Raw genomic sequence first — 23,418 nt, forward strand, 5'->3', positions numbered from 1 at the left:
TGTCCACAAAAATTTCAGTTTTACAGTTAGAGATATTTGCTGCACATTTACATAAAGAACAAGGCATTCGATGGATTTGTAAACACTTCAAATTTTTTCACACGTCTTGCAGACACCAACAACTTTGAAATTCCGTGTTTAACCCAGTTCACCCACGTTAAGATATACAGCAACTCACTAGAGCAGCTCCTCTGTAACTAGTTCACAATTAATAGCTGCAATATCTCTTTCCAAACACTAAGTTCGTTGCACGCCTGACACAAACACGATGTCAATCAGTGAACTTCATGCATCATTCAATTTTAGAACGTGAAGCTAGTCGTAGACATCACGCATAGACTGATAACAACCGCGACTAAACCTAACGCTATTCCCAGCAAAACAAATCGTGCAGCTTCTGGTTCGTACAATTGGCATCCCATGGGTTTCAGGGACGCATGTTTAAGAGTTCACGCTCTATTTAACTGATATGCAGTAACAATAACAAGCTACGCCTGTAACAGTCATAAATTAACTTACTATGGGTAAATACTGAGGGAGAACTTGCGAGAAGTACTGAACAAACACCATGTGAAGCATTATAACAAACCTCTGTTTATGTTTTCATAGAACAAGTAGTTTACCGGTGTAGTCTAATAAAGGCAAAGAGATAATCACAAGTTTCTACTAATAGGCTAAGTGGTCAAAAGTACTGTCATAAACCTTAGAGGGGTGGCGGTGTCATCTGGGTCTGACAACGGTGTTCGCGGCGTCCTTAACCTGTACTTCACATGGCTGTTGACTATTTCAGACAAGAACCAAAGGTCATCAAATCAGGTAACAGCAAAACGAAATCTGTAATTTCTATGTACCATCTGAAACATTTAAAACACTGGACGCAAAATCCCATATGGTGTAGTAACAGATGGTGATTCTACGTCAAACTGAAAGAGAGACGCTACAGGCCACTCCCTAGCTACGGTACTGCAGAAACTATAAGCAAAAGACTCACAAACACCTAGCTCTAAGTAATTTGATCTTACCACCTTGTTTACGAACAGGCATTCTTGTCGAAACAAATAAGTCGTCTGCTGCCAGTATTCCCGTCAACTTGCACTTTTAAATCACGCCTGGTGTGCCAACCTCAAAACAATGAAGTGAGAAGCACAACTATTGAAAAACTTTTCTTCATACGATTTTCAGAACTGTAATGACACACTTTCACTTTTAATAGCGTACTCCCGGTAGATAACGAATTGGCAAGGAAAACACAGCGACACTACGGAACATAAACATCCAAATCCACACAATATGGCGAGCCACGACTTACACAGCCGCGATACCAACTAGCAACTGACGTGATTGGTCAATGTACGCTCAGTGCGTCACAAAATGTCTACTCCTTGCAGAGATCATACTACTTAGTTGATCATAGATCTGCTAAACATGGCCGTGACCTTTATGAAGGGTATTCCAGGTACTTTGTTTTATAAGAGCATACACTGGAGACATTCACAGCGTGCAGACATATCTTTTCATAGTCTTAGAAATGACAAGCGCTTGTGTTGACGGCGTCTGCAAGAGAGAGTGTGTTTACAATGTTGTTATAATTGATTGTTTGCAAATTCGGTAGTGATAATATTCTTAACTGTCGAGTAATATATAGTGATATTTGATAGTTGGTTCTGTTGTGAACTGTTCAGATCAATTTGTCTTAATTACGTCACTTAAGAAAAGAAAAATAACCTGTGTTAGTAGCAGCGCCGATACAGTCAGCATCAGTGCTAGTAAGTTTTTGTCCCTAGCCAAGATGTAAGATCACGTATCTCTGTATTTGTTTATTATATTGAGGCCATGTACAATTATCTCTGAAAACCAGACACATTGTTTAGCAGAATTCTTAGAGTTTGAATTTTTGATTTTGTCTTGTAAAATACATTTTTACAATAATTACGCAGAGTACCATAACAGAAAGTCGTGTAAAGTATCATTTCACTTTCTGTTAATGCGATACATAAAACTCATTAGTCACAGGATGAAAACGTGAGCCCTACAACTTCAGCTTACTGTTTGTAGTATTTGTGCTATATTATCGTATTATTCGATATTTTTCAGTGTTACTAGGTCAGTTACAGCATGTATTTCAAAAGGATCACCCTACTGAGTAAATGGTAGATTCTGTAAACGATAAAATGTCATTGGTTTGAAACTTCTGTGACTTGTGTCCTCATAATATTCGGCTAGAGAAGTTAAGTTTTTATGGAATACGTAGTGCACCATATGCCTCATTTAGTTCGAGAAACAGCATGCAGAAAGTTATCATAGCCTGCTTAAATAATTCAAGTATTAATACAGACCCCATGTCATCTGCAATTTATCGTACAAATGATCCTCCTGGGGAGAAATTGCAGTGGGTACTTCATACATTTTGATTGTTGGCCCATTACTGTTCTTGTTTTATATTAATAATATACAATTTTATTTTGGGCAGGAGGCAGAAATATCGCTGTTTGCAGAGGATACAAACAGTATTGTGAGGCCAGGCAACAAATCATTACCAGGGAAAACAATAAACGATGTTTTTGTAGAAGCTGCAGATTGATTTTTCTCAAATGGGCTACTTATGAAAATACTAGTTATGTAATGTGAAGAAGGAAACTCACCTCCTCTTAATGAACTATACGAACAAAAGATGATAACAGGGTAGAAAGTTCAATGTTCTTATATTGATGGAAAATTAAAGTGACAAGACCTATACTAGACATGTTAAAACCTTTTATTTTGTCTCGTTTTGGCATAAGAATAATTACCAGCTTCATGGCATATAGAACTCAGTAAGTTAAGATATTTGGCATACCTTCATTTGCGAGTGTCATAGGGGACTATATTCTGCCATAACTCCACACGTAGACAAAAAATATTCATTGTAAAAAATAAAGTAATTAGAATTACTTGTGGTGTTCACACATGTACACCTTATAGGCATCTCTTTAAGCAGCTGGAATGTTAGCCACAGCTTCACATTACTTTTATTTTCTTACTATATTTAACTTCTTTGTCAACAATCCATCTGAGTGTGAGAGTAGCAGGTATATTCACAAGTACAACTCTAGAAGGAAAAATGATCTGCATTACCCTTTAATAAACCAAATTTTGGCACAGAAAGGGATAAATGTTCAGCTATAAAACCATTTATCAATATGCACATGGAAAGAAAATGTCTTAAGAGATAGCAGAAATATTTTCACGGGTTGATTAAAAATGTATCTTGTTACAAACACTTTTTCTGCCATAGAAGAATTCTTGAATAGAAATAGGTAGCGTAGTCATTTTTACAGGAAAAGCCATATAGTATAACATCGGTCATGATGATGATGATTTTGTTTCATCACAGTGCTTGTAGTATTTTCATGCCAGGATATTGAACACCTTTTTCAATATTTTATAGTGTTTGTGAGAGGCACCTCATTAGTTTTGTTGTTTCTTGTGTTTTGAGACTGTATAATGTCACTTTAAACATTATTATCCAGGATTGAATAACAACAATACAGAAACAGTCTGCTGGGATGAGTGATGAGGGTACAGGATACAGCTGCTAGGGTCAGTGTTGGGAGGCTGTGCTATGGGGGGGGGGGGGAGGAAGAGCAGAGGAGTACAAAAGAAGGAGAGAGGAGAAACAGGGAAGGAAAAAGGTTTTGTAAGTGCACTGGTGAGATAGAAGACATATAGTTCTGGAATGGTAGCAGAGAAGGCATTGTGTGCAAGACAGGGACTAGTGAAATTTCGTGCCAGGGGGGTTATGGGAAAAAGGACATTTTAGATCACATGGCTGCTTCCACAGATGGCCCTGTATGTGATGGGGTAAGATGATTTCTGTGAAAGGACTGTAGTAGGTAGTAATGAGAGGATATATGGGACAGTTAGCTATACTGCAGTGATATGAGGCAAGGGATTGGGAACATGGTGGAGTAGGAACAGACAAGGATACTGCATAGGTTTGGTGGGTGGCAGAATACCACTATGGGAGGTGTGATGAGGATGGTAAGGAGGATATTCCTCCCCAATATACTATGTCCCCACAGAGAGAATATCTGCTCTCATATACCAACACCTTCAACATATTATCTCTACTCTATCCTATGCAAGCTTCTTCATCTCCGAATAACGACTGCACCCTACATCCTTCTGAATCTGCTTAGTGTATTCATCTTTTGGTCTCCCTCTACGATTTTTACCCTCCACAGTTCCCTCCAATAGTAAATTCGGTGAGCCCTTGATACCTCAGAACATCTCCTACCATTGATCCCTTCTTCTAGCCAAGTTATGCAAAAAATTCCTCTTCTCCCCAATTCTGTTCAGTACCTCCACATTAGTTACATGATCTACCCATCTGATCTTCAGCATTCTTCAGTAGCACCACATTTTGAAGGCTTCTATTCTCTTTTTGTCTGCACTGTTTATCGTCCATGTTTCACTTCCATACATGGCTACTCTCCATAAAAATAATTTCAGAAAAGATTTCCTGAAACTCATATCTATTGTTGATGTTAACAGATTTCTCTTCTTCAGAAACATATTCCTTGCTATCACCAGTCTGTGTTTTATATCCTCTCTGCTTTAACCATCATCTGTTATTTTGCTCCCTAAATAGCAGAACTCATTTACTAGTTTAAGTGTCTCATTTCCTAATCTTATTCCCTCAGCTTCCTAATCTTATTCCATCAGCATCACCTGATTTACTTAGATTACATTCCATTATCCTTATTTTGCTTATCTTTTATACTCCTTTCAAGACGCTGTCTGTTCTATTCAGCTGCTTTTCCAATTCCTTTGCTGTCTCTGACAGAATTATAATGTCATTGGCAAACCTCAAAGTTTTTATTTCTTCTTCATGGGTTTTAATTCATACTCCAAATTTTTCTTTTGTTTCCTTTACTTCTTGCTCAATATACAGATTGAATCACATCAGGGGTAGGCTACAGCCCTGTCTCAATCCCTTCTCAGCCACTGCTTCCATTTTGTGCCCTTCAACCCTTATAACTGTCATCTGGTTTCTGTACAAATTGTAAATAGCCTTTCCCTCCCTGTATTTTACCAATGCCACCTTTGGAATTGAAAAGAGAGTATTCCAGTCTGTATTGCCAAAAGCTTTTTCTAAGTTGACTAATGCTAGAAACGTAGGTTTGCCTTTCTTTAATGTATCTTCTAAGATAAGCCATGAGGTCAGTATTGCCTTGTGTGTTCCTACATTTCTATGGAATCCAAACTGATCTTCCCCAAGGTCAGCTTCTTCAAGATTTTCCATTCGTCTGTAAAGAATTCGTGTTAGTATTTTGCAACCATGACATATTAAACTGATAGTTTGGTAATTTTCTCACCTGTCAACACCTGCTTTCTTTGGGATTGGAATTATTATATTCTTCTTGATGTCTGAGGGTATTTCGCCTGTCTCGTACATCTTCCTCACCAGATGGAAGAGTTTTGTCATGGCTGGCTCTCCCAGGGCTACCATATGTAACCTGCCCTCCTATATAAAAGTCATCTAACTGTTTGCTCCATCGACTCTCTATAGTTTTCATTCCTTTTCCACCTGGAACCCTGCTCATCACTGTTGATGACACATCAGTTTGCACTAACAAACTTAAGCCTAAGCTGCTACTGAACACTACCTTTCCCAGCATCTGACGAGCCTGTCACCTGGTTTAATATTTTTAATGATATTTTCATGTTCTGCACTTAGGGTAAGGACACCCTATCCACATTCCTTCAGGATCTCAACACTTTCTCCCCCATTTGCTTTACTTGGTCCTCCTCAACTCAGCAATGTTGACCTCCATCTTAGGGATGGCTACACCAGTACCTATGTCCACATCAAACCTACCAACCACCAACAATACATCCACTTCAACAGCTGCCACCCATTCCTTGACAAGAAGTCCCTTCCATTCACCCTAGCCAACTGTAGTCATCGCGTCTGTAGTGACAAGCAGTCTTTCTGCAAATGTACTAAGGGTCTCACGGAGGCATTTACAGACCTAAATTACCTTCCCAACCTTGTTCCAAAGCAGAACTCCTGCCTTGCCTCTCCAGTAACCTGCCACTTCGCACATATCCACTATCCAGCCACAAAGAAGCGCTCCTGTCTTGACTCAGTACCACCCAATACTGAAGCTGAACCACATTCTCCACCTGTGTTTCAACTACCTGTTATTGAGCCCTGAAATGAGGAATATCTTCCCAGCTCTCCTTCTCACCCCTCCCACAATAGTGTTGTGCCACCTGTCAGACTTACGCAATATCCTTGTCTGTTATTATTCCATTCCTGCTCCAGATCTCTTGCCTCATATCACTGCAGTAGACCTAGATGCAAGACCTGCCCCATACATCCTTCCACTACCACGTACTCCAGTACTGCCACAGGCATCTCTTACCCCATCAAAGGTAGGGCCACCTGTTGAAGCAGTCATGTGATCTGCCAACTAAGCTGCAGCCACATGTGCATGATAACTAACAAGCTGTCTGTCTACATGAATGGCCACCACCAAACTGTAGCTGAGAGACAGGAGGACCACCCAGTTTCCGAACACGCCACCCACTTTATTGACTGCTTCACAGCCTGTGTCATCTAAATTCCTTCTACCAACACCAGCTCTTTCTCAACTGCACATGTGGAAACTCTCCCTACAAAATATCCTTTGCTCCCATGACCTCCTAAGAGCTAAACCTTTGCTAGTCCCTGTCTTCTGCATACCCATCCTTTTCCATACTCCTACTCCAGTACTACAGACATCTTTTCCCGCTTATTACCATCCCCATCATGCCCCCCCCCCCCCCATCAACGGTGCACCTAGTCAGCTCTATTGGTCCCCACCATGTCCATGCATGATTCGACAGGCAGCACTAGCTTCTTCTCCCATCCCTATAGGGATGGGAGATACATCCTAATATTTGTCCTCCTTCTCACCTCAAGCGTCCTTTTACCTCACCACCAATCCTAGCTGATTGCTGCTTACATCAGACACAATCACAGTTGGGCCTCAGTGCCCAGAGACAGAGTATGTAAGTTGTGCTTGCGTGGACATTTGCTTGTTTTTCACTTTGGAGAAGGACTTTGTGTAAGATCTTAAATATAATAGTCTTTTTCATTGTGTCTGTCAGCAGCTCAACATCACCTCTATGTAGTGAATAGCAATCAATCATTTCGATATTGTTTTTGGTCTTCGGTTTTATGAGATCCCACACCTCTGTCGCAGTACCCGCTAAAATATGTAGTAAAGGAGACATTAACAATTTCTACATGATTCTTTCGTCACATTTTCAAATAAAATCCTTTTTTCCCAAATGAATTTTAACAAATTAAGTCCCCTTACAGATACCAGTAATGGAGAGACACCATGCTTTATGCTTTCATCTTTTAATGTGTTAATATTTTTTGTTACTGTCAATAAAAATCAGTTTCAGGTGAACTTTGACATACAGTTACAATACAGGACAAAAAAATAATTTTCATGTTGCCTTTGTCTCCTTGTTCTATATTCATAATTGATTTATGTTCTCGAGTGGTAAGATATTCAGCAACTTCCCATCTAACATAGAGCAAGAAATTGTAAGCACCTACAAATTCAAAAGAAAATTAAAAATATATCTCATTAGCCACGCTTCATGCAAATTATCTGAATATCAAGACTCAGGAGTTCAAAAATTCTGTTGGCTGTATGGCAAGTAGCAGTGTGTGTTGTATCACAGTATGTGGAGTAAATAGTACTCAGTATTTTCTCTCCCCCCTTGTGGATCTCCTACTGCTGTTACAGCATCCCACATACGTGTCACCATCGATTTCTGTCTTCCTATGGTCCCTGTTCATCTTCTATTTCACTTTTTCTCATGGCCTTCTTTACCCTATATAATCTGGCAACCTTTGACCTTCCTCTTCTCCATCTTCCCTGAGAATGGTACATCAAGTTCTTATTTGACCATCTGCCATTCACTCTGTATATCCATACCAGGCGAGCTGCCATTCCTCTATTCTGTCTGTGATGTTTACTTGGGACTGGAACATTTCTCTAATCATATTTCTTACTTGGTCCCACTGAAGTATTATACACAGTCTTGTGAGATAGTCCATTTCTACAGATTTTAGTTTGTTTCAATTTTTTCCAGTAAACTCCTAGCGCTCACGTTCGTAAGTTGTTATAGGCTCTACAATACGTCTGTAAAACATCTTTTTTAGTTTCCAACTTATTGTAGACCATAACAGGAAGTTTAGCTTCTGGATTGCTGTTTCCACACGGACTACTCATTGCTGTATCTCCCAGTTACCTGTTCCATATTCTGGTGAAATTTTTTACATGGCTTGATGTGCTGGTCATCAGCTATTGTGTTTCCTACTCTTCCTTCACTTCATAACTGTTCATTATTTTCAAAATTTACTTTCGGTCCCCACTCATCAATTTGTCACGTAGAAGGAGGTGTAATTAGATGAATGACGAACACTAACTTCACTTAATGGAGGTTTATTCAGCACTTGCACATACAAGAGCACGGAGTGAACTGCCTCCAGCCAGAACACATACGGTATATATACAGTTACAGAACTTTCCAGTACAATGATTCTTGACATTTGTGGATACTTCTAGAATTACTCGAACCGAATATAGAAATTAAAATTTTACAGTTCAGGTGAGTTTTGAACTCACGACCCTCCATGCAACAGTCTAGTGTCCACTACACCATGGTGACTGTGCAACTGAGCTTCTTCTGCGACAATGTTGTTGTTGTGGTCTTCAGTCCACAGACTGATTTGATGCAGCTTTCCATGCTACTCTATCCTGTGCAAGCTTCTTCATCTCCCAGTACTTACTGCAACCTACATCCTTCTGAATCTGTTTAGTGTATTCATCTCTTGGTCTCCCTCTATGATATTTACCCTCCATGTTGCCCTCCAATACTAAATTGGTGATCCCTTGATGCCAAAGAATATGCACTACCAACTGATCCCTTCTTCTAGTCAAGTTGTGCCACAAATTGCTCTTCTCTCCAATTCTATTCAATACCTCCTCATTAGTTATGTGATCCACCCATCTAATCTTGAGCATTCTTTTGTAGCACCACATTTCAAAAGTTTCTATTCTCTTCTTGTCTCAAGTACTTATTATTCATGTTTCACTTCCACACATGGCTACTCTCCATACAAATACTTTCAGAAATGACTTCCTGACACTTAAATCTATACACAATGTTAACAAATTTCTCTTCTTCAGAAACGCTTTCCTTGCCATTGCCAGTCTACATTTTATATCCTCTCTACTTCGACCATCTTCAGTTATTTTGCTCCCCAAATAGCAAAACTCCTTTACTACTTTAAGTGTCTCATTTCCTGATCTAATTCCCTTAGCATCACCCGATTAAATTCGACTACAGTCCAGTATCTTCGTTTTGCTTATGTTGATGTTCATCTTATATCCTCCTTTCAAGACACTGTCCATTCCGTTCAGCTGCTCTTCCAGGTCCTTTGCTGTCTCTGACAGAATTACAATGTCATCGGCGAACCTCAAAGTTTTTATTTCTTCTCCATGGATTTTAATTCCTACTCTGAATTTTTCTATGGTTTCCTTTACTGCTTGCTCAATATACAGACTGAATAACATCGGGGATAGGCTATAATCCTGTCTCACTCCCTTCACAACCACTGCTTCTCTTTCATGTCCCTCGACTCTTATAGCTGCCATTGGTTTCTGTACAAATTGTAAATAGCCTTTCGCTCCCTGTATTTTACCCTTGCAAGCTTCAGAATTTGAATGAGAGTATTCCAGTCAACATTGTCAAAAGCTTTATGTAAGTGTACAAATGCTAGAAACGTAGGTTTGCCTTTCCTTAATCTAGCTTCTAAGATAAGTCGTAGGGTCAGTATTGCCTCACGTGTTCCGACATTTCTACAGAATCCAAACTGATCTTCCTGAGGTCGGCTTCTACAAGGTTTTCCATTCGTCTGTAAAGAATTCGTGTTAGTATTTTGCAGCCGTGGCTTGTTAAACTGATAGTTCGGTAATTTTCACATCTGTCAACACCTACTTTCTTTGGGATTGGAATTATTATGTTCTTCTTGAAGTCTGAGGGTATTTCGCCTGTCTCATACATCTTGCTCACCAGATGGTAGTTTTGTCAGGGCTGGCTCTCCCAAGATTATCAGTAATTCTAATGGAATGTTGTCTACTTGCGGGGCCTTGTTTCGACTTAGGTTTTTCAGTGCTCTGTCAAACTCTTCACGCAGTATCATATCTCCTATTTCATCTTCATCTACATTCTCTTCCATATCTATAATATTGTCCTCAAGAACATCGCCCTTGTATAGACCCTCCATATACTCCTTCCACCTTTCAGCTTTCCCTTCTTTGGTTAGAACTGGGTTTCCATCTGAGCTCTTGATATTCATGCAAGTGGTTCTCTTTTCTCCAAGAGTCCCTTTAATTTTCCTGTAGGCAGTATCCATCTTACCCCTAGTGATATGCACCTCTACATCCTTACATTGGTCCTCTGGCCAGCCCTGCTTAGCCATTTTGCACTTCCTGTCGATCTCATTTTTGAGACATTTGTATTCCTTATTATCTGCTTCATTTACTGCATTTTTATATTTTCTCCTTTCATCAATTAAATTCAATATCGCTTCTGTTATCCAAGGATTTCTATTAGCCCTCGTCTTTTTACCTATTTGATCCTCTGCTGCCTTCACTATTGCATCTCTCAAAGCTATCCATTCTTCTTCTACTGTATTTCTTTCCCCCATTCTTGTCAATCATTCCCTAATGCTCTGCCTGAAACTCTCTACAACCTCTGGTTCTCTCAGTTTATCCAGTCCCATCTCCTCAAATTCCCTCTGCCCCTGGAAATGTCTTACAATTTAAAACCTGGTTCCTGAATCTCTGTCTTACCATTATATAATCTATCTGAGACCTTCGAGTATCTCCAGGCTTCTTCCATGTATACAACCTCCTTTTATGATTCTTGAACCAAGTGTTAACTATGATTAAGTTATGCTTTGTGCAAAATTCTACCAGGCGGCTTCCTCTTTCATTCCTTCCTCCCATTCCATATTCACCTACTACTTTTTCTTCTCTTCCTTTTCCTACTGTCGAGTTCCAGTCACCCATGACTATTAAATTTTCATATCCCTTCACTATCTGAATAATTTCTTTTATCTCATCGTACATTTCATCTATCTCTTTGTCATATCCGGAGCTAGTTGGTGTATAAACTTGTACTACTGTGGTAGGTGTGGGCTTCGTATCTATCTTGGCCACAATAGTGCATTCACTATGCTGTTAGTAGTAGCTTACCCGCATTCCTATTTTTTTATTCATTAGCAAACCTACTCCTGAAGTACCCCTTTTTGATTTCGTATTTATAACTCTGTATTAACCTGACCAAAAGTCTTGTACCTCCTGCCACCGAATTTCACTAATTCGCACTGTATCCAACTTTAACCTATCCATTTTCCTTTTTAAATTTTCTAACCTATGTGTCCGATTATGGGATCTGACATTCCACACTCCGATCAATAGAATGCCAGTTTTCTTTCTCCTGATAACATTGTCCTGCTGAATAGTCCCTGCCCGGAGATCCGAGTGGGGGACTATTTTACCTCCGGAATTCTTTACCCAAGAGGACGCCATCATCATTTAACCATACAGTAAAGCTGCAAGCCCTCGGGAAAAATTACGGCTGTAGTTTCCCCTTGCTTTCAGCCGTTCGCAGTACCAGCACAGCAAGGCCGTTTTGGTTAGTGTTACAAGGCCAGATCAGTCAATCATCCAGACTGTTGCCCTGCAACTACTGGAAAGGCTGCTGCCCCTTTTCAGGAACCACACGTTTCTCTGGCCTCTCAACAGATACCCCTCCATTGTGGGTGCACCTTCGGTACGGCTATCTGTATCACTGAGGCACGCAAGCCTTCCCACCAACGGCAAGGTCCATGGTTCATGGGCGACAATATTCTTGTTATAATTTTGTTGTCATAAAGCAAATATCATCCTCATTGCAAATAAATATCTAAAGTAAAGAAAACAACTGAATAGATGAATTTTGCAGGTAGGCCTGAAACTTAATTACAGTAATATTAAGATAATTTTTAATTAACATATTGATAAAAAACACCAATTACTTGTAGTATTATCCATTTTGAAGTGTGAGGTGCAACTTGCTATACTTTAATAGTAGAAATTAACAGTGAATCATAGAACTAGTTTATAAGTATTTGCACTTACGCAATTGAAGACAGCATATAGATGCACATTAAAATAAATAAACATATGAGTAAATATTACCTTGATTGCTTTTGTTAAACTGAACAAGGTTTTCAAAACTAAGCTTCCAGTGTGTCTCAAAAGGAACGTTTGCAATTAGTGTGTATTGAGGCATGTGCAACTGTTACAAAACTGAAGATTGCTTACAAACAGTGGAGAGATGCAGGTTGGCAGTTACTTGGAGAGACAAAAAATCAAACAAATGAACAAGGAGACAGACTTTAGTAGAAGATATGACAGTAATGAAAATGAAATAATTGTGGGCTGGACATGGAGCCAGGTGAATTGATGGTAGGTGGGCCATAGAAATTTAATGGTTCATTCCAGTAGGTAAGGAAGGCAATGTTAACAACCTTGTGGCATCCCTTCGCTCACAACTGCAAGCGGCGCTGACTTCGGTCGCGCAGCTTGAGGCTGTTGCCAATGGGCACCACTGTGGTGAGCCGTACTTGGGTATCATGGGGATATCAACCTCGTCCCGTCTGGCGCCAGGTCAGTCTACCGCTGTGGTTGCCCCGGTTGCTGCCCGCAGTGGGGCTGAGCCCTCACCTGTGGTTGATTGGGAGGTCGTTCCAAGGCGTGGCAGGCAGCGAAAGACGTCCCCGGAGGCTGATCAGAAAGCCTCCCCGGTGCGTCTGACAAACAGGTTTCAGGCACTGTGTCTGGCTGAGCCAGATGCAGCTGCCTGCCCTGTTTCAGAGAATGATTCTCAGCCTTCAAGGTCTGGGCAATCACAGAGGGTGGGCTTATTGGTAGTTGGGAGCTCCAATGTTAGGCGCGTAATGGGGCCCCTTAGGGATATGGTGGCTAAGGAGGGGAAGAAATTCAGTGTGCACTCCGTGTGCATTCCGGGTGGAGTCATTCCTTATGTGGAAAGGGTCCTTCCGGATGCCATGAAGAGCACAGGGTGCAGCCAGCTGCAGGTGGTGGCACATGTCGGCACTAATGACGTGTGTCGCTTTGGATCTGAGGAAATTCTCTCTAGATTCCAGCGGCTATCTGATTTGGTGAAGGACATTTGGTGCAGAGCCAGGTGGAGGGGCTGAATCAGAGGCTCAGACGGTTTTGCGACCGTGTTGGCTGCAGATTCCTTGACTTGCGCCATAGGGTGGTGGGGTTTCGGGTTCTGCTGAATAGGTCAGGAGTTCACTACACTCAGTTGGCGGCTACACGGGTAGCGGAGGCTGTGTGGCGTGGACTGGGCGGTTTTTTAGGTTAGAAGGCCTCGGGAAAGTACAGGGTGGGCTGCAATCTCAAAGGGTGCATGGCAAATACAGGACGTGCTTGGATCAAGGAACAGTCGGAATTGTAGTTGTAAATTGCTGTACTTGTGCTGGGAAAGTCCCTGAGCTTCAAGCGCTATAGGTACAGAAAGCTGGCTAAAGCCTGACATAAGTTTTGCAGAAATTTTCATGAAGTCTCAGACGGTGTTCAGGAAAGATAGATTAGGCAGAATTGGTGGTGGAGTGTTTGTGTCTGTCAGTAGTGGTTTATCTTGTAGTGAAGTCGAAGTAGATTCTCCGTGCGAATTGGTATGGGTGGAGGTTATACTTAACAGCCGAACTAAGTTAATAATTGGCTCCTTCTACCGACCCCCAGACTCCGATGATATAGTTGCTGAACAGTTCAGAGAAAATTTGAGTCTCGTAACAAATAAATACCCCACTCATACGGTTATAGTTGGTGGGGACTTCAACCTTCCCTCGATATGTTGGCAAAAATACTTGTTCAAAACCGGTGGTAGGCAGAAAACATCTTCCGAGATTGTCCTAAATGCTTTCTCCGAAAATTATTTCGAGCAGTTAGTCCACGAACCCACGCGAATTGTAAATGGTTGCGAAAACACACTTGACCTCTTAGCCACAAACAATCCAGAGCTAATAGGGAGCATCATGACTGATACAGGGATTAGTGATCACAAGGTCGTTGTAGCTAGGCTCGATACCGTTTCTTCCAAATCCACCAGAAACAAACACAAAATAATTTTATTTAAAAAAGCGGATAAAGTGTCACTAGAAGCCTTCCTAAGAGACAATCTCCATTCCTTCCGAACTGATTATGCAAATGTAGACGAGATGTGGCTCAAATTCAAAGATATAGTAGCAACAGCAATTGAGAGATTCATACCTCATAAATTGGGAAGAGATGGAACTGATCCCCCGTGGTACACAAAACACGTCCGAACGCTGTTGCAGAGGCAACGGAAAAAGCGTGCGAAGTTCAGAAGAACGCGAAATCCCGAAGATTGGCTAAAATTTACAGACGCACGAAATTTGGCACGGACTTCAATGCGAGATGCCTTTAATAGGTTCCACAACGAAACATTGTCTCGAAATTTGGTAGAAAATCCGAAGAAATTCTGGTCATGTGTAAAGTACACAAGCGGCAAGACGCAGTCAATACCTTCGCTGCGCAGTGCCGATGGTACTGTTACCGACGACTGTGCCGCTAAAGCGGAGTTATTGAATGCAGTTTTCCGAAATTCCTTCACCAGGAAAGACGAATGGAATATTCCAGAATTTGAAACACGAACAGCTGCTAGCATGAGTTTCTTAGAGGTTAGATACCATAGGGGTAGCGAAGCAACTCAAATCGCTTGATACGAGCAAGTCTTCAGGTCCAGATTGTATACCGATTAGGTTCCTTTCAGATTACGCTGATACAATAGCACCCTACTTCGCAATCATATACAACCGCTCGCTCACCGATAGATCTGTACCTACAGATTGGAAAATTGCGCAGGTCGCCCCAGTGTTTAAGAAGGGTAGCAGGAGTAATCCATCGAACTACAGACCTATATCATTGACGTCGGTTTGCAGTAGGGTTTTGGAGCATATACTGTATTCAAACATTATGAATCACCTCGAAGGGAACGATGTATTGATACGTAATCAGCATGGTTTCAGGAAACATCGTTCTTGTGCAACGCAGCTAGCTCTTTATTCGCACGAAGTAATGGCCACTATCGACAGGGGATCTCAAGTTGATTCCGTATTTCTAGATTTCCGGAAGGCTTTTGACACCGTTCCTCACAAGAGACTTCTAATCAAGCTGCGGGCCTATGGGGTATCGTCTCAGTTGTGCGACTGGATTCGTGATTTTCTGTCAGGAAGGTCGCAGTTCGTAGTAATAGACGGCAAATCATTGAGTAAAACTGAAGTGATATCAGGTGTTCCCCCAGGGAAGCGTCCTGTGACCTCTGCTGTTCCTGATCTATATAAATGACCTGGGTGACAATCTGAGCAGTTCTCTTAGGTTGTTCGCAGATGATACTGTAATTTACCGTCTAGTAAGGTCATCCGAAGACCAGTATCAGTTGCAAAGCGATTTAGAAAAGATTGCTGTATGGTGTGGCAGGTGACAGTTGACGCTAAATAACGAAAAGTGTGAGGTGATCCACGTGAGTTCCAAAAGAAATTCGTTGGAATTCGATTACTCGATAAATAATACAATTCTCAAAGCTGTCAATTCAACTAAGTACCTGGGTGTTAAAATTACGAACAACTTCAGTTGGAAAGACCACATAGACAATATTGTGGGGAAGGCGAGCCAAAGGTTACGTCTCATTGGCAGGACACTTAGAAGATGCAACAAGCCCACTAAAGAGACAGCTTACACTACACTCATTCGTCCTCTGTTAGAATATTGCTGCGCGGTGTGGGATCCTTACCAGGTGGGATTGACAGAGGTCATCGAAAGGGTACAAAAAAGGGCAGCTTGTTTTGTATTATCACGTAATAGGGGAGAGAGTGTGGCAGATATGATACGCGAATTGGGGTGGAAGTCATTAAAGCAAAGACGTTTTTCGTCGCAGCGAGATCTATTTACGAAGTTTCAGTCACCAACTTTCTCTTCCGAATGCGAAAATATTTTGTTGAGCCCAACCTACATAGGTAGGAATGATCATCAAAAAAAATAATAGAAATCAGAGCTCGAACAGAAAGGTTTAGGTGTTCGTTTTTCCCGTGCGCTGTTCGGGAGTGGAATGGTAGAGAGATAGTATGATTGTGGTTCGATGAACCCTCTGCCAAGCACTTAAATGTGAATTGCAGAGTAGTCAAGTAGATGTAGATGAAGTAGATGTAGATGTGGCAGATAATACATGACAGGAAATATGCAAGGTGATTAATGCATGGAAAAGTGTAGAGGGGGCCTGTATGGATTACAGGTAAATGATGATGATGGTGATGAGCTCCATGATCAGTTAACTTTGGTTCAACTGCTATAAACAGAGAAAAATAAAGTTACCTATTTAAGTCACTGGTTCTGAAATAGTGGGATTGGAATTTGTGTCCAGGCATCCACAATTTTTTCCCCTATTATGTAAATGAGGCCAGACTGTGAGCAGCAACGCATGACAGGAGAAGTGGTGGGAGTAATGTGGGACGTGAGATGCTGCACTAACAATCTGCATGGCCTTGTAGCCATCTGCTGTGTGCCGCCGAGATGGTCGATACAGTGTGGTTCATAAGTAGAGTGTACAGAGCGGTTTGGAAAGCAACAAGTGAAACACGGGAGAGAGAAAAAAGCGGAAGGGACAGTGAGTATAGTAATACGTTAGGAAATAGTAACAGAGGAAAATGGCACTGGGTTACGGGATGGAAGAAAAGCCGTTAAGCAAAATCGAACAGTGGAAAATCCAGGATGGAATAACGACAGTGTTATGAAAAGGATAGTTGCTACTCACCATATAGCAGAGATGCTGAGTTGCAGTACAACAAAAAGACTGTCAGCAAGGAAGCTTTCAGCCAAAAAAGGCCTTTCTCAGAAATAAACAAAACACACACTCACTCACTCATTCACTCACTCAAACACAGCTCGCACACACATGGCCACAGTCTCCAGCAACTATCCTTTTATAATATTGTCATTCCATCCTGGGTGTTCCATTGTTTGATTTTGCATAACAGCTTTTGTTCCATCCCATAACCCAGTACTCTTTTCCTTTGTTACTCAATGTCTGTCCTTTCTCCTCTTTCCTGTGTTTCACTTGTCACCTACCAGACTGCAGTGCACACCTGTTATGAAAAATTAGGCAAAGAAGTACCAACACACCTAGGAAAGTTTACTTCAGTTAGTGACACAACAATTTGCAGCTTGTGCTGTGCGAATGACATAGTTCTAGTGCTAAATAGTGCAAAATAATTCAAAAAATAACAAAGTAAGCGACAGGTGCCAGTGACTATATGATAAAAGAAACTGATAACGAACAGCACAACTGTGCATAAATGTTTGTGTCAGTGAAAGCCCATTACCAAAAAGATGTAATTTAATTAGTGGAGATAAATTATAAATGAAAGATTATCTCATGCACATTCACTTAAGAAAGTGTGCTGTGGTTATAATCATAAAAAATAATTATTAATTACTAGGGTACATAAAGCAAGTAAAATTGAATGGCATTGCGACATACTCAGGAGGTTTTCACAAGTAATTGTACAGGTCTTTTCCCTCACATACAGTCACTCATTTTCTTGGCTTTGCAAAGAGTTAGTGTTGTTCCTTAATAATATCTGTTCAGTGTACATTACTATGATGGTGAGTGTGTCTGTTTAGTGTCGTGTTAGTGTGTGTGTGTGGGGGGGGGATTGGAATAGATTGGATTGGAAGAAAGCCAGTGATGACACACAGCTCACTCCATTCAAAATAGCACCAAATGGACCGCCGAACAGAAGGCCTTGTGAATGAACAGGTGGCCGTTCCTTCATCAGGTTCGATCAGGAATATGTGGGCAGGGTTTGCTATTTATTGGGAGCTCCAGTGTTAGTCATGTTATGGAGCCCTTTAGGAACATAGCATTGAGGGCTAGAAAGAAAGCCAGTGTGCACTCAGTAAATCTGCCAGGGGCCTCCTCCGAGGTGTGGAGGCCGTCTTACCTGCAGCTATTAAGCATGCAGAGTGCAGTCGTCTGCAAATTGTGGCTCACGTCGGCACCAGTGACACCTGTCCCAAGGGTTCTTACAAGAGACTGGCGGAGGGAGTGGAGACCCGCACAAGGGGTGCAAGCAGAGCTCGCAATTTGCAGCATCATTCCCAGAGTTGATCGGGGTCATTTAGTTTGGAGCCGAGTGGAGGGTCTCAACTAAAGGCTTCGTCATCTCTGTGACAGTCTTGGCTGCAATTTCTGGACTTGCGTTATCATGTGGGAATTTGTAGGACTCCTCTTGTTAGGTCAAGGGTGCACTACACAAAGGAAGCAGCTACTCGGGTAGCAGAGTACTTGTGGAGTGCACACTGGTTTTTTTTTAGGCTAGACAGTAGTTTGAGGTGCTGTCATTGGCACTCACCAGTCGATATGTGTATAGGGAAATCGGACCACATTAAGAGTAAAGACATTTCAACTGTAAAAATTTTATCAGTAAATTGCTGAAGTTTTAATAACAAGGTTCTCGAATTTACTTTCCTCAAGGATAGTTATCAACCTCAAATTATTCTTGGGACTGAGTGCTGGCTAAAACCCAAAGTAAAACGCTCTGAGATATTTAGCAATTATTGGAGTGTTTATCGGAAAGACATATTAGACATTGCATTCATTGCAGTCGACGAAAATTATATCTTGACCGAGATTGAAATTGAGTGTGATAGTGAAGTTATCTGGTTGCACATAATAGGTTTAGGTGAAACCAAGTTAATTATTGAATGTTTTTCGTGGCGACCCATCTTTGCTGTCACAGTTCTAGAGTCATTCAAAGGAAGTCTGTGGTTAGTTCTGCATAAATATCCAGGTTGTGCGATATAATTGGTGGTGACCTTAACTTAACAGTATAGATTGCGATGTCTATGGATATATTGGAGGGGATACAGTCAGACAGTCTTGTGAAGTACTTTCGAACATTTTTTCTGAAAACTGTCTTGAGTGGCTAGTTCGGCAGCCCACATGCAATGAAAGTATCTTGTAGCTTGTGGCTACAAACAGGCTGGACCTTTTGGTGTCATTATAGAGATGGGGATATGTGATCATGATGTCATCATAGTGACTATGGTTACAAAAGTTAATAAATCAATCAAAAGGGCGAGGAGAGTGTTTCTGCTAGAAAGATCAGGTAATCAGTTGTTAGTATCTCACTTAGACAATGAACTGCAATCATTTAATTCCAGAATGATGGATGTAGAGGAATTATGGGCAAAGTTCAAACAGACTGTAAATCATGCTCTGGATAAGTATGTGCTTAGTAATGGATTCAAAGGCTGTTGTACTCTTAATTCAAAAGAGTACATGCAAATGATGAGAAGCAAAGATTAGTAGAGATTTGCTTGTCTGTGAAAAGATCAACATGTGAAGTTTACAACAGCTATCACTGTCATATCTTGACTAAAGATCTGGCAGAGAACATGAAAAAATTCTGATCCTATGTAAAATCACTAAGCATGTCTGAGGCTTTCATCCAGTCACTTGTTGACCAGTCTGATATGGCAGTAGAAGATAGCAAAAGGAAGGCTGAGGTTTTAAATTCCGTGTTTAAGAAAGCATTCATGCAGTAGAATTGTACAAACGTACCATTGTTTGACCAGCACTTGGCGTCTCGTATGGGTGACATAGTAATAAGCATCCCTGGCATAGAGAAACAACTGAAAGAGGTGTAAACAAATAAGTTGCCAGGTCCAAATGGAACACCAATTCGGTTTTACAAAGAGTGCACTGTGTCATTGGCCCCTTACTTAGTTTGCATTTATTGTGAATATCTCGACCAGGGCAAAGCGCCAAGTGATTGGAAAAAAAGTGTGGTGACTCTTGTATACAAGAATAGTAAAAGAATGGGCCCACAAAAATACAGACCAATATCCTTAAGATTGGTTCGCTGTAGAATTATAAAGCATATTATGAGTTCAAATATAATAAATTTCCTAGAAATCAAAAAGCTTTTGTCCATGAATCAGCACGGCTTTAGAAAGCATTGCCCATGTGAAACCCAGCTTGCTCTTTTCTCACATGACATACTGCGAACTATGGATGAAGGGCAACAGGCAGATTCAATGTTTCTAGATTTCTGAAAAGCATTCAAGACAGTACCCCACTGCAGACTGTTGACGAAGGTATTTGTGCACTTGGAATAGGCTCCCAGGTATGTGACTAGCTCAAAGGCATCTTAAGTAATAGAACTCAATGTGTTGTCCTCTATGGCGAGTGTTCATCGGAGACAGGGGTAACATCAGGAGTGCCCCAGGGAAGTGTGATAGGACCATTGCTATTTTCTATATACATAAATGATTTAGCAGACAGGGTGAGCAGCAGTCTGGAGTTGTTTGCTGATGCTGCTGCTATGGTGTACAGGAAGGTGTCAAAGATAAGTGACTGTAGTTTGATACAAAATGAACCTGGACAAAATTTCTGGTTTGTGTTATTAATGGCATTTGGCTCTTTATATAGAAACATGTAAGTTAATGCAGATGAGTAGGAAAAACAAACTTGTAATGTTCGGATACAGAATTAGTAGTGCCGTGTTTGACACAGTCACATTGTTTAAATATCTGGGCATAACGCTGTGAAGCGTTATGAAATGGAATGAACGCGTGAGGATTATGGAGGGAAGGAAAGTTATCAACTTTGGTTTCTTGGGAGAATTTTAGGAAAGTGTAGTTCATCTGTAAAGCAGACCATGTGTAGGATGCTAGTGCTACCTAATCGTGAATACTGCTCAAGCGTTTGGGATCCACACCAGGTCAGTTTGAAAGAAGACACCAAAGCAATTCAGAGGCGAGCTGCTAGATTTGTTAGCGGTAGGTTCAAACAGCATCAAGTGTTACGGATATGCTTCGGGAGCTCAAGTGGGAATTCCTGGATGAAAGAAGACACTCATTTTGAAGAACACTACTGATAAAGTTTAGAGAACCGGCACTTGAATCTAACTGCAGAGTGATCTTACGGCCGCTAACATACATTTCGCACAGGGACCACGAAGATAACATACAAGAAATTATGCCACATACAGAGGCATATAGGCAGTTGATTTTCGCTCGTTCTATCTGCGTTTGGAACAGAAAAGGAAACAACTAGTTGTGGTACAGGGTACCCTCCGCCATGCACTGTGTGGAGTATCTATGTGGATGTAGATGTAGAAGGCAACAGACAGACAGATGGATCACCATCAACAGTGTTATGTGCCCTCACAGTATGAGAGACTGCAGATAGGGTTGGATTTAACCAAGGACATTAGTGCAAAGTCTGGTGATGAATAACTTTATGCAGCTATCACTCTTCCCCTTACCAGCCAAATGTTGGTAATGAAAATTTCTACTATGACCTGGTTTCGAAGCAGCTACTATCAAGTCAAGCAGCACCACCAATGTGCATTAATGAAATCTGCTATGAAAATTCAGATGGAATGTAACAATATAATGAAAAGGATAGAAGGGTAGTTGCTACTCACCATATAGTGGAGATGCTGAGTCACAGATAGGCATAACAAAAGGCTTTCGGAAAGTGATCTTTAGGCCAACAAGGCCTTTGTTGAAATCAGACAACACACACACACAAACACACACACACACACACACACACACACACACACACACACACACACATATCCCAACTCTCACACACATGACCATGGTCCTTGACAGCTGAAGCCAGACTTTCAATTATGTTTGTGCTCATATGTGCCATTTATATTGGAAGAAAGCAACTTAACATTAAATTTTAATGTAATTTTTCATGCTTTAAAGCTTTAAGTTATATTATGATCATACAATGCGTGTGTGAGTGTTGTCTAACTTCGAGAAAGCCATTTTCGCTAAAAGCTCACTTTCCCACAGTCATTTTGTTGTGCATGTCTGCGACTCAGCATCTCTTCTATATGGTGAGTAGCAACTATTCTCTTCATTATAATGTTACAGGGTGTTTCAAAAATGACCGGTATATTTGAAACGGCAATAAAAACTAAACGAGCAGCGATAGAAATACACCGTGTGTTGCAATATGCTTGGGACGACAGTACATTTTCAGGCAGACAAACTTTCGAAATTACAGTAGTTACAATTTTCAACAACAGATGGCGCTGCGGTCTGGGAAACACTATAGTACGATATTTTCCATATATCCACCATGCGTAGCAATAATATGAAATTACCCGAAACCTTTGACAACGTGTCGGGCGGAATGGCTTCACATGCAGATGAGATGTACTGCTTCAGCTGTTCAATTGTTTCTGGATTCTGGCGGTACACCTGGTCTTTCAAGTGTCCCCACAGAAAGAAGTCACAGGGGTTCATGTCTGGCGAATAGGGAGGCCAATCCACGCCGCCTCCTGCATGTTTCGGATAGCCCAAAGCAATCACACGATCATCGAAATATTCATTCAGGAAATTAAAGACGTCGGCCGTGCGATGTGGCCGGCACCATCTTGCATAAACCACGAGGTGTTCACAGTGTCGTCTAAGGCAGTTTGTACCGCCACAAATTCACGAAGAATGTCCAGATAGCGTGATGCAGTAATCGTTTCGGATCTGAAAAATGGGCCAATGATTCCTTTGGAAGACATGGCGGCCCAGACCAGTACTTTTTGAGGATGCAGGGACGATGGGACTGCAACATGGGGCTTTTCGGTTCCCCATATGCGCCAGTTCTGTTTATTGACAAAGCCGTCCAGGTAAAAATAAGCTTCGTCAGTAAACCAAATGCTGCCCACATGCATATCGCCGTCATCAATCCTGTGCACTATATCGTTAGCGAATGTCTCTCGTGCAGCAATGGTAGCGGCACTGAGGGGTTGTCGCGTTTGAATTTTGTATGGATAGAGGTGTAAACTCTGGCGCATGAGACGATACGTGGACGTTGGCGTCATTTGGACCGCAGCTGCAACACGGCGAACGGAAACCCGAGGCCGCTGTTGGATCACCTGCTGCACTAGCTGCGCATTGCCCTCTGTGGTTGCCGTACGCGGTCGCCCTACCTTTCCAGCACGTTCATCCGTCACGTTCCCAGTCCGTTGAAATTTTTCAAACAGATCCTTTATTGTATCGCTTTTCGGTCCTTTGGTTACATTAAACCTCCGTTGAAAACTTCATCTTGTTGCAACAACACTGTGTTCTAGGCGGTGGAATTCCAACACCAGAAAAATCCTCTGTTCTAAGTAATAAACCATGTTGTCTACAGCACACGTGCACGTTGTGAACAGCACACACTTACAGCAGAAAGACGACG

General features: G+C 41.4%; 1 protein-coding gene across 3 annotated transcripts in view; it reads left to right on the forward strand.

Annotated features, from left to right (window-relative positions):
- Positions 1–1,359: 1,359 nt before the first annotated feature.
- Positions 1,360–23,418, forward strand: part of LOC126234752 (uncharacterized) — a 60,614-nt gene continuing 38,555 nt past the window's right edge. The window contains exon 1 of one of the 3 annotated variants that reach the window (XM_049943502.1): positions 1,360–1,456. The gene's annotated coding sequence lies outside the window, so the exon portion shown is untranslated. Of the gene's footprint in view, positions 1,457–1,508; positions 1,767–23,418 lie in introns of those variants that run through there. The other 2 variants (XM_049943501.1, XM_049943500.1) reach the window with 2 other exon arrangements.

This window comes from Schistocerca nitens, chromosome 2, assembly GCF_023898315.1.
Source record: "Schistocerca nitens isolate TAMUIC-IGC-003100 chromosome 2, iqSchNite1.1, whole genome shotgun sequence".
NCBI classification, from domain to species: domain Eukaryota; kingdom Metazoa; phylum Arthropoda; class Insecta; order Orthoptera; family Acrididae; genus Schistocerca; species Schistocerca nitens.